Below are 14,921 nucleotides of genomic sequence, written 5' to 3' on the forward strand. Positions count from 1 at the left end.
GCACCTGCGATATTGACATGCTAACTTTCTTTGCAACAACAGCCTGAGACACCACAGGGAACTCCATCTCCTTCAAGAGTTCAATGTGGTTTATGCAATTTACTACAGGTCACAGCGTACTCACTGCACTGCACTACGTGAACCTGTCTTGCTCCGAAAAGCAATCTCCAGTCATCATTTGAAAATACTGTATCCCAATTAAACAAAGTGACGTCCCAATTAATCAATATATATAGTATTGGGCAGATCCGTCTCCCAGAGTTGTATTCCATTTAAGCAGAAATCCTGATTATTAGTATCCCAATTAAGCAGTGCAGACTGTACTGTGGTATTTCTATTAAATTCAAACTCAAAGTCAGTCAGCCAGGATCAGAATTGCAATCTGAAGTGTTTCTGCAATCTATTTTTTTTTCATAGAATAAAAATTATGGAAACCTCACATAGTGCTCTTGTTTAAAAATGGCAAACACCAAGTTTGCATTACACTTAGAAGAGACCTACACATTTCCATCTTCATGGAATAGATATAGAATATGAAAAGACTGTAATTTCCCCCTAACTGGTCTTCAAATTAATTGATTTCTTAACATATCTTTTGAAATGCACAAATTAGTTAACGTAGGAAACCACAAGACTTTTTTTTTTTTTTAATTATCAAGCCATTAACTTTCTTGTACTATTTCTCCAGGCAAATACATCCTGATAAAGCAGCTTGGAAATCTAAGCCTGGCTGTTAAAGACAAAATGTACAAATCTGTCACATGCTTTCATGAATATTACAGTGAAGGGAGCACTTGAAATATCAGGTGCAAAGAAAAATAACAACGTTAATTCCAATTTAAAGGTAGTTTTATGAGGCAGCCCGTGTTTCACGCAGGATTTAACAGATAATTCCACTTTTCTCACAATTAATGAGGAGGCTTTGAGACTGTTCTACAGTGAATTAAATTAATATAGGATCAAATGACCTAATTATGCACTTCATATTAATAACACTATTGCATGGATTTCCCAAACGATTTTTAAAAAAGAAAAACACAGTACTTAACCTTGTTTTAGTTGTTTACCTTATTCTGTCTGCATTTACCTGTCAATTTTTTTTTTTTTTAAATCTTAGGCTGCATTTATGATTTATTTTATAAATGTAAATAAAACACCATTCCTCAGTGGTTTCTAGTGATGCATGTATAAGTTAAAAGACTTTTGCATCATAATATATTTTAAAAGAAGCAGGTTTCTACATCTTTCCATTCATAAGGATTCAAAAGGTTATTTGTTAAAAAAAAACAAAAAAAAAAAACCCTATTGCTTGCACTGAAATTCAAATCACCCTTGACAATAAAAAGACATACAATACTGTAGTAGGGACGGATGTTCTGGGTCAAGGATTGCAAAGCAATATCATCATACTGGTTCATCCTGTGCAGGCTGTAGGCATGGCACAGGAAGGGTAGTAATTGCTGTGCACAAGCTACTTCCAAGCCCTGATGTAAGATCTATCTATACATTATCTCTATCTATCTAATAAAGATGCACTAAGAAAATAACATTGATGTACCAAGATCTTTATGTCAAAATGTAATTTTAGTATCCATTCCAAAAAAAACAAATGTTAGGGCAAGCAGCTAAGAATGTTTAATTAAGGAGTCAAAGCTATGCCTAGGTCTTTGTTACAAGCAGACAATTCAAATATTGTTTCCCTTAGACTCATAATTCTGATTTAACGCAGACCTGCTTTTTATTTTCTTTAGTGATGTTTTAACAGGAGTCAATACCACCTCTGGTGGAAAACACAAGCAGGGCTACTAAAGAGCTGCAGTATTTCGATACTTGAAATAGGCATCCCTTACTTCCATTATCATATGTAACTGTTGAAGCAATAGGTCCAAATGCAGTGGCACATGCTGATAACATTAATACATTCCAGACAATTACATTGTCAGAAATGTTAGTTTTCTTTTCTAATAGGTGTCTTTAATACTTCCAAAACCTGTCTTTTTTATTTAATATACTATGCCACTGTAATTACCTTAGTCCTGAACACATTTAAACAATCCTGCACCTTGAAGTGTGATTTATTCATTAAAGTGACTGATGTATATTGGCTGTGATAAAACTAGAAAAGTTAAATCCCCACAAGAATAATTTCTTGCTATAAAAACAGAACAAACAGACAATAAAACCAAATCTTAAATTACCATTGCAGTGCAGCTGGATAAATAGAACAGGTCTGTCTCTCACTGCAGGGCTGCAAAAAAGGTTATTTTTCTTAAGGAACACAGAGCCCTCAATTTTAATCAGCCAATAAATTGTTTCCTGTAATTACATTAAATAGAAAAGTATCTTTAAATTGGTAGTGTTAATTGAAAATCAAAATTCAGAGCAAAGTTCAGAATTTACAATTTTAATTGGAAAAGATTCGGCCCTGTTTTTTTTGTTTTTTTTTATTAACGGCTCAAATGCTGGTAAGGCTCCTAGTGCTCAACAGAGCTGCGATACAGTGCAAGTGAAACAAAGCACTTCTTTTGTATTACACAGAAAATCAAGTAGTATTATTTTACCTCTAAAATATTCAGTCTTTTACTGTACTCTCCAGCCATCATTCAAACTGCTGAAGCATGAAAACAGTTCACAGCAAGCGAATGGGGCTTATCCTATTCTACTGTAACACGTGTCTACAGCAATCTTGTAAGAAAATACAACAGATCTTCAGTTGGTTCTGTAACAGCATTTGTCAGTTTGAGTTAATAATTTATCACAAGTGCTCCGAGCCTGGATTCATTGTGTGCACAACTTAAAAGTACATAACTCAGCTTGAATAACTCAGTCCTGGCGTATACCCCAGTAGAGCCATAGTGAGTAAAAGCCAAGCAGTTTGTGATGTCTGGAATGCCCTCCAATGTGCTTGTGGTAGGATGATATAATGATAATGCTGCATGCATGATCTAATACAAATGAATGCCATTTTCCACTTATTATAAATCCCACTCGATGTGCAGATCATCCCAACATTACAGCCTCAGCTTGCAAATACTGACTAAGAGAAAAAAAAAAAAGTTATGGCTTAACTTGTTGTAAGCGAGTATATATGTGTCTGTGTGTATGTATGTATATATATATAATATATATATATATATATATATATATATATATATATATATATATATATGTGTGTGTGTGTGTGTGTGTGTGTGTGTGTGTGTGTGTGTATATATATATATATATATATATATATATATATATATATATATATATATATATAGATATATATTATAATATATATATATATATATATATTAACGTTATAAATACATGTTGGTTACATGTAACTGTATTACTGGCTCCTGCATGGAACAGCTGGTAAATAAATAACAATACAAAATATAAAATACCTGCCGGATGCATATTCTAAACATCAGAAACATTTGAGTTGTTAGACATCACAGTACCGATGTCCCAAATTTACTGATTATTCTCAACGCTCATATTACAGTTGATGCTTCCCTAATCACATTAATATTCATTTGTTTCAAATAACTGCCTTTGTAAATATTAGGCAGTAACTAGGCATATATTGAATGGGCCCATCAGTAATTTCTCACTTTCACATTTGATTACACAACAAGAATGGATGCTAAAAACCTGCTCTGATAAATAACAGTATGAAGTGTGGCTCTTACTCAAGTCACAAATGTTCACGTCTTCAAAAAGTCTATATTTAGCTGACAATATTACAGCCACTATATTTAAAGGGCTTAAGACTTAAGTTCTTTGACCAGAGCTCATATGCCTTGGAATGCTTTGACTCATGAATTGTTTCTCCTGATAATATTTCATCCCGCATCAACCTCTGTTTAACTGGTTAGCATTCGAACCTCGGGGATGGATGCCTTTAAAGTCTTATGACCGAGCCATGTGTCTTTGGATATCCTGTTTCCTCTTGATTGCAACAAGGTCTGACTTTCCACTCCCTGTCTCACAATGTTGACCTTTTATAGACAATAGCAATAAGTAACCCCACACCACTGGTGTTAGCTGGATGTGCCTCACCGGTAACTCCAGGTCAGATCAGGATGCAAGAATTAGCCCCCTGCTACCCTCTCTGAAGGAATACAAAATAGACAAGCCATTGTTTCCAAACATAATTGCAAAAAGCTGAGTTTGATAAAGGGAGCATTATCACAAAGCTCTGAACCTCCCCAGGTCTTAAGCAAAACAGCACATGACATGGAACTACAAAGGTGTAGTTAATGCAAAATCAGTCGTAATGTGCCTTAAAGGGTTTAATTTTAACCCACACATGTAAAGCATTAAGTATGTGTTGTACCTATTACATTGTTATTACACTGTGAGCATATTAAAGTGCTTCCTGTAACGTGTTATCAGTATAGAAGGACACAATCTCCAAGAAAGGCACATAAATATTTTTTTGTTTTCCTTTTTCTTTTAACGTAAATGGATTAAACAGATGTTTTAAATATTGCATGTCCCTCAGTTTTTATCACACACCTGTGTGTTTCTTTGGATTCCTGCCACCGATTAACAAATATGCGATAAACTGCATTCCTGTGTGGCACATGGCATTATTTGATCGTAAAATGCATGCACAGCATATACAGCTTTAAATTCAATAATACATTCCATGTGATAGTAAGGCTGGAAAATTAACTATGCCTTCATTGTTATCTCTTGTTTCCCTCGCCATCAGCAAATGAAATCAAAACGCATGTGTAATTGATGGCCTCTGATTATAGCCTACATTGGGTTTTGCTAGCAAAAACAGTATACAGGTACGGCATCTCACACTGAACTAATCTTAATCCTCTTACACACTTTCATTGCTTGTAAAATGATTCCCGACATGTTTGCTTTCAAGCGTAATTATTACATTTCTGTCACAATACTGTGTAGAATGTTTATTATTCCGTCACTGCTGACCCAAAGATAAAAGCAGCTGCGTGTGGAACATGACAATCTTATGAATAACAAATCAAGCAGCTAAAAGGTGAATAACATTGTTGTTGGATAATGAGATACTTAGAAGGGTTGAAGAATTTTCTATATCATAACTGTATTAATTCAAAAGAAATAACAGCTTTGTTGGGTTTTCTTTGTAATGTGTATTCTTTCACATTTTCTGAATCAGGTATACATAGTCCTTGATTGTCATAGAAATTCTAATTTATTCTGCTTATATCGTGTCAATTACCCCAATGACTCACAAACTTTTACATCTGAAAAGCGGATGCATTTTAATACATTTAAAAAATCTCCAACACTAATTGTTTTCTAATAAATAGTTTGGATTGTTTATAACTATATGTAAATAAATAAATAAATAAATAAAAAGCTTTCTTATAAATATTATTTATAGACATATTTATAAAAGACACAATATTGAGAAAGTAATGAATTCAGAACTCAACTCTTCTTTCTTGACAACAAATGGTAACAGATGTTATACAATAATGGAAGAGGATTAGGATATTATAACTATTAACTTACAGTTCAGTGATTTCTAAAGAGTTACTGGAATTCAGGATAATCAAGTTACTTCCTTCTGTGTGACAACATAGTTTTAGAGATCTGCAATGTACATATATCATCACTGGAAGCAAAGCCTAACGGTTTCTTCAACAATAACATTGTCTCTTTACACATGTAAACCCATAAATACATTCAACATTCAATAGATGCTTCCCTGATATAACCCTATTTAACATACAGTACAAGATCCCTATACTTTGTCTCCAAAGCATTACTTTTGTTGAAGCACACATGTATACAGAGGCCTGTCAGTACAAGGATAAATAATTGTAGAGAAAGTTGAATGCAGAATGTAATAGTTAACACACTTTAGAGAAATGTTCTTTCTTCTTGCCGTAGATGTTTGCATGGTACTACTATGCAAAGAACAAGCAGCACTGGTGTATTGTGCAACTGTGTTAAACTGTGACTCAGATAGAGAAAAAAACTTTGCTTTAATATTCAGAATAAAAACGGAATCTTATTTGTAAAAATGTAAAACCTGGATTTTTTTTTTTTTTTTTAAACTTCAGGCTTAATTTACAAGGTAATGTATTTATGCTTTTGTACTATCTTCATTTAAACATGCATGCTCATAAAAATATAACATTGACTTAACAATTTAAAAAATATTTTTGACCCTCTACAATAAATATTTATTTAGGGTATATTTATTTGAATACATCAAGTAATTTGTATAATACATATAATCTACCAAAGCAGCATTTTAATTGTGAAATATAATGTTTACATATTATTTTTAACTCCCATTATACTTGAACTCCTATTTTAAAATGGCAAGATTAAATTATGATATTGAAGTTTTTAGATGCATTCAATGATCTTTCACTTTTCATTTTAAAACAGTTCAACCCACCCTACTTCAGTCAAGTAATATACTAGAGATCAAACTAAGCATGTGTCGTTAAGGGTGTGCTTGATACTGAGCACTACACTGTTAATGGTCTTGTGCAGTAAATTATTTTAAATAATAAAACACAGAACAGTGCTTTCTCCTGTGATCTTGCACGGGGCAGCTTGTAAAAGTACTTAGATTTTACATGTTAGGTTTATAATTACACAACCTTAGCTGCTTTCAAACGTGTGGTGAACAAACATTAAAGCTATGGTTATCTGAAGAACACTGCCTTTCCTAACACTTCATAAAACAGGTGCAACAGTCAATTATCACTCACATTCAATCCCACTCAGTTGTCCTTGCGAGCTCTAAGCACACCACCCAGAACTTCAGAGCTTGATAGCATAACACCTTTCCAAATCACAACGAGCTGCTTCTCTCAATGCCAGGCCAATACTCCAGCCACTACAAAGTTGCATAACATATCCATAGGGATCAATGCTTGCTACCAGGTTAACAGAATAAAATAAAAAAAAAATAAAAAAACTTATCTGCAATTTTCTAGTTTAATTACAGAGAATGCAAATGGAAAGAAAAGTTGCTGGATTTCTTTTTCTGCAAAGAGGTTCAGGCCTTCTGGGGAATGCAGTTCCCAACGTGCCTTCTGTCACTTCTGCTGCAGTTAAGCAAACTTTACAGCCAGTCAAGCCATCACCCAACAGAGCCTATTTGCTGAGCAACAGTGGAGCTTTGTGGTTTGCCTCACAGTTGACAGTAAGTTAGGAGCCCTTTGTGAACGCAGGGGAAGGAAAACAGAGGTCGGAATTTGGCAGGAAAACATAATACAAAATTCTCCTGTCTATGGAACCTGATTTTTCGTGAAAACAATCAAGCATTGTTGAAAGAAAGAAAAGCAACTTTGACAGATGAAATATAGAGGGGGCCCCTTTTAGGAAAACAGTAAACAAAGCACCATTCAGGCCAAGTCCTTTCTGTCATTTATAAAGATAGTTTCTTGTGTGTGTGTGTGTGTGTGTGTGTGTGTGTGTGTGTGTCGAGAGTTTATAGTTCAAATTCAACAAATCAAGTGTAAAATCTCCCACAGTCCACATTAAAACAGGCAGCAGAAAGAGACAGGAATGCCAGAGAGAGTGAGAGAGACAAAGAGAGGGTATCAGAAGTGGCTCTGTTTCAGAGGATACAATAAGTAGATAGGGGATGGAAAAAAAAACCAATAGACTAGCCAAAAAAATGGGAACAATTGCTAATTATAAAAGGGGACTAATTTTATCAGGGACAGGAAAAGAGAAGGACATTGGAGATCACTCAATGTGAAAGGAAGGAGCTATTCTCTACAAAGACTAGAGAACTGTGCGTCTCATTCTCCAGACTGGACCTCATGAGGTCATCATTGGCATTAGGCGCTCAGAAACTTGGGCTGGTGCAACTGCCATTTGGACATCTGGAATGTCGGCACACAGTGGACTGCTTTCTCCCCGAGTATCCTAATTCCTTTCTTTTCCAAAAATAGGAGGCTTAGCCAGCGCTAGTCACCCAAATTGGAAAATTTGCAGCACATAATGAAAAGAAAAGCAGTTTTGTTCCCTTTCATTCTCATCTCATAAATGGATTTCTGTGGGGGGAAAAAATGGAGGAAATTACCTTCAACGCTGCTTTGATTAAGCTGCTCCATTCTCCGGCCTGGTGGACAACAGTTCATTAGTTACAGCTGGTTCCACCCCTTATTCTTTTTTCGGAATTACTTCAGCTGAATGTACAAAGCCCAGGACATAAACTTGTTTATCTCTTCGTAGAATTTCTAATTCCGGGGGAGGGGGGGGGTGCCTTTAAACATGGAGGGGCATAAATAGGGGGGGCAAACGGCCACATTCATGTGACACATTACTTGGAATAATCAAAACAGAAGTACTTCATTTACTACACCCAGATGAAGTAGCTTAAGTCGTCTGGTGAAATAAAAAGGTCAGCCAGGCCACACCTCAGTGATTTATGATTAGGCTTATTACGTTAGGAAGCTGACATTGATGGCAGATTTAAACCACCGAAACTAACTCATCCGGTGTTTTTGAATGGAAAGCATGGTCAACAGGCTGTAGATATGTGACAGGTCACACAAAAACTATAAAAAAAGTGAATGGGTGTCAATACATAGGGCTTGTTTGAATGTGGTTAAAAGTTACCAGAGATTGACACGATACAAAAACATTCTAACTGCTATCACTTTTCCAATCGTTGTTAGCTAGATCAGTGTATAGGTAGCATGGACACACCAAGCCCCTTCCACACCAGGTAGGAGTGTCAGCACAAAAGAGGCTCTAGATTCTGGGGGTTAGTTTCTAACCACAGAAACATTTCACACTGAAAATAGATTCATAGTATGACAATATATTTTAAAAGACTAATAGATGCTATTATTAAGCTAAACTGCATTACCATACTAAAATCAGAAATAGCACAGCAAATCAAAATGTTGACTTGTGGCCTCATCTACCCACTGAAATTGCAGCTTGCTGTTCTTTTCTCTTAAAACTGTCTCATTCTGTCCTTGTTAAAGTTGGGCCTTCAGAAGATTGAATATAGGCTAGCATTTTTTTTTTTCAATCCTAATTTGCGACAGTTGTGTATGCATGCGTGCATGTAGATGCAAACCAAGTATGCTGCCGTAAACCAGCCTAATTGCTCTGTACTGGATTTTGTTTCATTTTACACTTGGTGAAGTCATAAATATACAGTCATACTCAATATACAGAACATAGAGTTTCCCCTGTGCCCCTGCTCTTCTGTAATATTGTTTCTATCCGATTCAAATATGCTTAAATAACCAAAGCAAACAGAAAGACAAATAGCCTGTGAAGGCCATACAAATATTTGGTAGGTAGAAAGAGATTCTGTTTCTATCTCTAGATCAGCACCCCCCCCAACCCCCTTCTCTTGCACCACCCCACCACACAGACACACACTTTTAACTTTTGCTATATAGCTTTTCCACAGAACATTGAGACAGCAGATGTGTCTTTCACAGCCAACAGAATGTGCAACCAATCTGTAAACAATAGCTAAGGGATAACAAAGGTTGACTTTTGCAACATGTCAGTTATCAGGGTATTAAAATAGAGTCTGACTTGTGAAAGAGGATGGACTTATCCAATGCACAGGCTTAAAATCTACACTGAACTGAGTGCAGTGTAGTACACCATTACATTACCTAAGTATACTAATGTGTAATTAAGCTTAGTATACAAATATAAAAGCAGCTGACATGACCTTAACTTAACAGTTGCTCTAAACAAGTCAGATCCTATTACTCTGATGATAAACACAGTCCAGGGTAAACACAGTTTCAAGACAGTAAACCCTCTGAGTTCTTAGGTACCTCAATAATTATTAGTGTTACAGTACAGTGGAAAAGGAAAGCAGTTTACTGCATCATGATTCATGAACTGTAAGAATACAATGGAACAACTTGCACTCCATGTACGACACATACTTAATAACTAGTATGCTTAATGCTTGTCTTAAAAGGTCATTAAATAAAATAGGTCACTTAAAAGTATTACAAGCATTTTTCCCATTAATTATGACTGTTGGTAATTTTACTAGCTGAGGTAATATTTAGGGGAATTAAATGTTACAAGCAGGGTTTGATGAGTGTGTTTGAAAGCAGACAGAAATACTAACTTAAAAATAATAACAAGGCATATTCATTCAACTATAGTAAGGAGGCCTAGCAAGTTAAAATAATAACTTGCATCCTTCCTTTTCACTGCCAAGTAGCCCCACTGTGTAAACACAGCCTTATTATTAAATAAATAAATAAGAGAGAAACGCTAACATTTTAACAAGAATAAAATATGATTTACTTGTCTGATCTGTTTTCATGGACTTATCGGAAGCATGTGGACCAAATTAACCCAAACAGCACTCACTGGCAAAATTGAGCCTACACTAATTATTACAGCACCTTAATTATATTTGCATCCTAAGCGATAATCTCGTATTTTTAGTAGCAGGCCACTTATTCCCAGTTTAGCAGTTTAGGCTTTACAAACACATTCCCTTTGTTCATTTGCATTTCTTCACATTTCAACAGCTGGTTGTAGGAAATAAATGGAAGGGTATTTTTTTTTTTTTTTTTTTTTTAATGCTGTTAATTTTCTTAAACATCAAATAGTTAAACTTGCCAAAGGTGAAAATGTATATTTCAAGTAAGAATCTAATCTGTATACCAGTAAACACTTCCAAATGCCTACATTCTAGTCCGTGCTGTTGAGTGAAAACATATAATGTTCTCTCAGGGAAACGTGGTTCTTTAAATGTATGAGCAGAATTCTAAAATATTAAGACAAAATAAGGTTTACAAAGGATTGCATTTTCCTGTTTAATGCAAAAAGCATCTGGTTCCAAAACATTAAATAGCACATGCATGCAGTAAAGGTTTTGTATATATATCGTATAATATATATATATATTATATATATATATATATATATATATATATATATATATATATATATATATATATATATAGTCTATGTATTTAATATAATGAAAAACTGTAGTCTGGTGTATTTAATATAAGCGGTGGCAGATCTCAGGAACACTGCCTTAAAATGTATAAATCAGATTTTCTGAGGACCTCATTTCACTGCTTTTATTGCATGTCGGGATGCTAATAGGTGTCCATAAATAAGTCACAACAGAATCAAGTTTAAAGGTAAATGAAAGGTTAACATGTTTAAAGGCAGTTCCATAGGTAATATATACAATGCATAACATGGTACCCAACTACACATACAGGATATATAGTAAGCAAACATGATATAATTGTGTCATGCCAAGAAAGGGCCTATTGCACATATACAATTAGAATAATGTGCTTATTAACTGTTGCTGTGTTATCTGTATTATTTAAAATAATGTCCATTTTGAAAAGGGAAAAAACACATTTTACTAAATTATTAAACAGCTTGAAAGTATAATGCTTGCAGATGGCCTGACAACAGAAATTCCAGCTAGTTTTAGTATAAATGTTTTATGAAACAAAAAGACAGAATGTTAAAATGTGACCTCTAAACAAAACATCAACCTTAAAACGAGCACATTACTATCCATATTGGACTAAAGGTCCACCATGCTAACGGTATCTATTTAGTATCAATTCAATAATTATCTTTTCAGTATGTGGCCTATTTCTAAATCATAAGATGTGTTATTGCAGGAATCCTAAAGCCCATGATGTCTTTTACGAAATAAACTCGGTGAAGACAGGTCCATGCAACCATCACTGATCGCACAGAAGAATCAATGAGTTGCCAGTTTATCACAAAGGCATTTTACTGAAACAGGTTGTCTGAATTTAAATATACTGTAGCAGAAACATAAACGCACTCATACAAAAAAAAGTAACCTAAATACTGCATACTAAACGCTTATAATTGTTCTCTACATTGGGATAGCAGTTATGGCACAGCACTAGACTGTAAGCAAAGATCCAGATTCATATCTGCATTTTAGCACGGCTTTAATGCTTTGTTTCTGTTCACAAAAAGTCTCTTAAATAATAGCATTTGTTGTTTTTGACAGCATCAGGAAACAAAAATAGTACCACCAAGTTATTAACACCTTGTTTTAATACATTTAGTTATATATCCCTTTATTATTAATAGAATGGGTATGGTACCTGTTCAAATGTTCCCTCTAATGTCACTTCTTCCACTTGATTTTACAGAATAACAGATTGTAGATAATCTCATATCAGAATATTCTTCTAGATGCAAAACATGCAAATAACACAAGCAGTTTAGAAGCAGTAATGTGTTTCCCAACAAATCCATGTTGCTCTCAAAGAAAGTATTTCAACTGCAAGGGTCAATGAAAATAGATTACTGGAAGGTATATAATATTACCAAATACATCTATTTTTTTTTTTATCCAGTCAAGTGTTTGAATCTTGTAAATCCCACCTCTGCTTGAGGAAAATGACAAAATCTGCTGGCTGAACATACCCTCCTATGAGTAAGTTTGGATGAACAGTGCCACAGAACAATGAAATAAAGCAGGTCATAACAAGCCCCTGTAGTGTTTAATGTAATCCCTGTTTAGTGACTTGTCCCTGACTAATGATGTGCACTGGCCTTCTCATTACAACTACGTGGCTTGAAAAATACAGTTTGAGTTAAATGCACTGTGAATATCACACCCAGAGTCAACTGGTCACTAGATCTCTACCAATCTGAGTATTCAATAGCTCTTACAATTACACATGCTGTACAATTCCTCAGCTTCTATCCGATTGCCGTGCAGAAACATAGCGCAGTGAGCTTTGATTCCTAGAGGGCAGAAGTCTTAATCTCAAAGCCAACATCATTGCTGGCACTAATTGAAACCTGAATAGAAAGACTCAGCCCAGATGGAGAACATAAGGCTGAATGCAAAGGGAGTGCTGTACAGGATCTGGGGTTAAGGTAGAGTGGCAGATAGTCTAACCTCAGAAGCTGTCTGTTCTTTGCTCTCCAGTGCTAAAATACAGTACCAGGGGGTATCGCACATTACTAACCCATCACCCTGAGGTAATCCAGATCACAGTTCACTATGATCTAGAGTACAATTATAAAATGCTTTAAAATAATGCAAGTAAAGATATTGCTATTCTGTACATTCTGCATCAGGGGTCTCGTGGTGTAAGGGATGACCAGACATGCATTAAATTCATGAACACTGACAGAATTTCCGTAGTTTCTCTCTTTCCATTCTACAAGCTACTGATTGCAAATGTCCTTACACTTCAAGGCTAACCTCAAAAAAAAGGTTGTTTCAACCATTTAGGCTCATCCTCACTGAAAAGGAAGGTTTTAACCTGATTTAACCTGCTGTATCTGTGTTATACTGAATTACAGTTCAAGGGGACTATCTATGCCAATAGAAAAAAGAAATATAGTAAAATTGCCTATTAAATTATCCTAATGCTCAGTTTCCATTATATTACTCCCCTCCTTTTATAGCAACATCTAGCTCAGTACTTCTCTGTAGCTGGATTAATATTAAACCTTCAACAGCAGTTAATTAGTTATGCCAAATTCATTAACCTGTATTACTGTAACAGTGGCCTAAACCATAAATTAGTCTAGGGCGGGCATATTTTATTTGCAATAAGAAACAGAAAATGTCAGGAGAAACACATAGATCATAACTTTGTGATGCTTTTGTACTGTGTTGTGAGTTGTTACCAATTAAGTAGAACAAGCTGTGTGCATGCATGCGTGTGTTACAGTGTAGGAGTAAAAAACATTTTTGATTACAAGCATCACATTATTTACAGTGTAAGGCCGAAGCTGTCTCCAGATGTCTTATCAGAACTGAAAATAAGTGCCAGAAAGAAATACAAAAATATTGCAGCAACTGGTATTCTCCAGGGTAGCTTCTGCTTAAGGAAAAACTGGGAAGTTGGTTTCTAGACTACAGGAACTATTCCAAACAATATCTGATGGGTAGTTGTCAGCAGTAAAAACCTTGTAGAAAAAATAAAAATATATACCTTTAGGAATGTTTTACTTTGTGTTTATTTGGAACCAGAAAATAAGAAATAAAACTGTATGGTAAAGCTTTTGTACTGAACTATGAAGTGTTCTCTTTTTTTCTGGAATCATTTGGCTGAGCTACATGTATTTGGTTCAGTGGCTGGCTTGATGGTTGGTAACAAATAATACAACAAAAACATACTTGGTATTGTTACTCAAGACAACGACCTTTGCTGCCCTTGGATTTCGCCATGACCTTTCATCTCTCTTATCATCCGCTGTCTCTCCTAACAACTAACACTACAGAGCCCATTAGCTTGAATTCCATTAAAAAGGGAAAAAAAAAAACTATTTTTACACCAAGATGGTGGAGAAACACAAGTTCATTGTTCCCTCACAGATGGAAGTTGGGGTTACTACGGCAACAGCTCTAATCCCTCTTTTAAAACCACCTTTTTCACATTTCGGGCCTATCCAGTGCTACCTTTTAGCTCATGAGCTAAAAAGCTGGTTGTGGAGCCCGCTGCCTTAATTAGCTACGGTTTTAGCCATATAGACAACATGATGAGCAAATCGAAATTTACCAAATAATGACATACCTCCAGCAACTATTCCTCCTCCTGAGGCCTAGTCTAAGGCTAACAATAATGAGACCATTATTAAGAGAGGGCATTAAAATGCTCCGCCGCCACTAAACAGAGAACATAATTGTTCTGGTGTTGTCCACAATCAACAACCTATTGTTTCAGACTTGAAAAATAAAGGGCTGGGGAATGGATGCCATAATGATTGGTCTGTGCTGGCTTCCAGGCACTGCGTAGTGCTGTCTGCAGTTAAAATCTTTGATAGATTGTTGATTTGTTGAAGAAAGTGTGGAAGAGGACAACTGTCTTGCTTTCATAAAAATCCTCCTGAATCACCAAGCCTCAGAACACACTTACTAAAGGCCATTAGTTCTGAGAGGCTGCAACCACATAAAGACACAGCTTTTACATCTT

General features: G+C 35.3%; 1 protein-coding gene across 1 annotated transcript in view; it reads right to left on the reverse strand.

Moving 5' to 3' along the window:
- LOC121295003 (transcription factor SOX-6-like) overlaps positions 1 to 14,921 on the reverse strand; it is a 156,030-nt gene that overhangs the window by 103,518 nt on the left and 37,591 nt on the right. The gene's annotated exons all lie outside the window — the stretch shown is intronic.

Source organism: Polyodon spathula, chromosome 19 (genome assembly GCF_017654505.1).
Source record: "Polyodon spathula isolate WHYD16114869_AA chromosome 19, ASM1765450v1, whole genome shotgun sequence".
Classification (NCBI taxonomy): Eukaryota; Metazoa; Chordata; class Actinopteri; order Acipenseriformes; family Polyodontidae; genus Polyodon; species Polyodon spathula.